Here is a 2,992-nt window from a genome sequence, read left to right on the forward strand (position 1 = left end):
CACACTCTGTGACCCCCCCCCCTCTCTGTCCCATTCAATCACCCTCTCAGCTCGGTCCTCCTGCTGACCAATCACAGCCCTGCTTCCTTATGCAGCAAGGCCCCGCCTCCACCCTTGTTGACGGTGCAATTTACCCAGGACTCTCATGGGACATTCAGGCGCACTGTGAGTACACAGCAACAATACAAACCAATGTGATGAACCATTTATTCTGGAGGTCTATTTAAATACTCTTTAATTTCCTGTTTGAATATGCAAATGAGGCATTGTCTTACACCCACTCGTGCATTTTGGAGACATTGACACAATAGACAGTAGAAGAAACACCTATATCATACTTTTTTTAAGTATTTCTTACAACTTCATGATCACAGAAAAACAGGAAGAACAATTTCCCAACTCTGGACCCTTCGAGAAGCTCTCGCATTTCACGTGAGGATATAAGTCATCGATAGTGGTTGGGATGTAACGTGAACAGTGGAAGGAAAGTAGAACGAGTGGTAGCTGGGAGATATATCAGAGAGAACGAGAGTGAGCGGGCAGTCGGGGGTTAAACTAGCCGAAAGGTAGTAATGGATGTAACCTTCATGTTAAAGGTCGAGCTTCCCACAGAGCCATTAGCTGTCCTCACTGATGTTCCCTGAATGCAGCACGGTGCAGGGCTATGTCTTTGTCTTTATTAGGATCCCCATTAGCACTAGCATGAGCATTGGCTGTTCTTCCTGGGGTCCTCACACACTCAAAACATACATAGACATACAACAAAATTAAAACAAAACGGCTCATAATTTCATGCTATTTACAGTGAAATGAAGTGAAACTAAAATGGTCATCCAATTATCGCCATCCTAAGGCCAAACAAAAGTCAATACAAATAAGTGTACATAATAATATATGCATACATAGCCACAGGCACAGTTCAAATTTACTTTGTAATACTTAAATATTTTTTTAGCAACCTTTTGAAATGTACTTGAGAATCTTCCTGAATGATGTGAACCGGTAAAGAGTTCCAGCTGATCACGGCTCTGACTGTTCTCTGTCCCATATTTGATTTAGATTTGGGTAATACAAACCTTCCTTCTATTGTATGTCGTGTGGCTGACAGCAGCCCAATGTCTTTGTGGTTTGTTGTCATGCGGAGGTTTACAAATGAATGTATCTGTCAAACACAAGGACGTGTTCATGGTTAGTTTAACTTCCTAATTATCTACAGTGCGTCTGAACAGCCGGGACCAGATGTTCACTGTTGCTGAATATTAGCTTCACTTAACCGCCTGGCAGTGCTGTCAAAGATTGATTTCAAACTTTTACTAAATATCCTCACAACTAAAAAAAGGATCTTCTGAATCTGTCAAATTAATGCAATGTCATTTTGGAGATTTGGACAAAACTTTAAATCCGACAGAATAATATTTGTTCTATAACTGGATTATAATTAGTGATGCATATATGTGTGTATTACTTCAATGCTCTGGTTAACGTTAGGCTAATTTTCATTTAATTGTATAGGCTACTGCGAGGTTAGTCTATGAGTATATATAATACTTTTTTACTTGATTTTGTATTGGATATCTGCAAAGAGCAGTACAATAAAAGTGGTGTAGTAAAAAGTATACTCTGAAATACCTCTGAAATGTAGAGGATTAGAAGAATAAAGAAGCATAACATTAAAATACGTTAGTGAAGTAAAAGTCATGCACATAACACGATTTTATAGTGCTTACGTTACTGTTCTTGGTTACAGTCCATTTAAAGGGGACCTATCATGCAAAATGCACTTTGTCTTTTATACATCAATGTGTCCCCGGTGTGTCGGGGAACTCACGCAGCATCAGAAAATAAAACCCCCTCTCTTTTCCTTCGTACCCAAATCTCTAAAAACGGGGCTACAACGGAGCTGATCCAGATTTGCGTCCGATATGACGTAATATCTGAAATGTGGACCCACGGGCCAATCAGAAACGCTGCTATCAGAAACAATGCCCGACTGTTTTGGACGTAATATGGTCGGTGTTTACATTAGCATCGCTAACACTCAGAGCTAACCTGTACTGGAGAGCATGTGTGTGAAGAAGCAGGAAGTAGAAAGGAACTCACCTTGTGGTATAACCGGCAAGAGAGAAAGCCTTTGAGCTCCAGACTGTTTCAGATCCTTGATAATCCATGATATGGCGTTTCATCACGGCAGCATTTAGTTTAGACAGTAGCTGCCGGGTCCCGCATGAGCTCAGACCCCTCCTTTTTATCAATTCTTTTTTTTTTAAAGCTTTATACATAAAATCAGCACTTTAGAAACAGGAAGTGAAACAGAGGGATATGAGGCATGGCTAGAATGGGTGATCTGTTTGGTATTTTGAGCACAAAACTTCATAGACATGTTTTTTTATATATTTTTATATCTGAGAGCTATGCTATTGCCTAAAAATAGCATGATGGGTGACCTTTAAGGTTTTTCCATGTATGTCTTTCTTTTCCTCTTTCTCTGTTGTGTTTCATTGGACCCAAACATGTTGTAGGGAAGGGAACCAAACCTGTGTCGTTGCCCTGATGTTGGGACATGATTAGAAATACTTATGGCTATTTTACTATTATATATTTAGACTGTAAGGGTAAATATGCACATTGACCTTGAAATGTTATCTCGTTGCACTGTCATCGCTACTACCTCTGCTTTTACCACTCTTATTTATTTAGTCTATTTTTTACTGCAGTGAGAGTTGTTGTACTTTGTATTAAGATATATTCTATTCTATCAGAGGTTTGTTGTGTCTGATCGAACAGATGCTTGTTGTGTCTGATGGTACAGAGGCTTACTGTCTCTGATCGAACAGCGCCACCCTGTGTCCGTTCTGCAGACTGCATCTCCTCAGAGTGATTCCTGTGTGTGTGTGTGTGTGTGTGGACTAGCATTACTATACTTGTGGGGACCTACATCTGTTTACATAGTCACGTGTGGGGACTCACCACATTAATGATACCCCTTATGGGG

This window comes from Pseudochaenichthys georgianus, chromosome 11 (genome assembly GCF_902827115.2).
Source record: "Pseudochaenichthys georgianus chromosome 11, fPseGeo1.2, whole genome shotgun sequence".
Lineage (NCBI taxonomy): Eukaryota > Metazoa > Chordata > Actinopteri > Perciformes > Channichthyidae > Pseudochaenichthys > Pseudochaenichthys georgianus.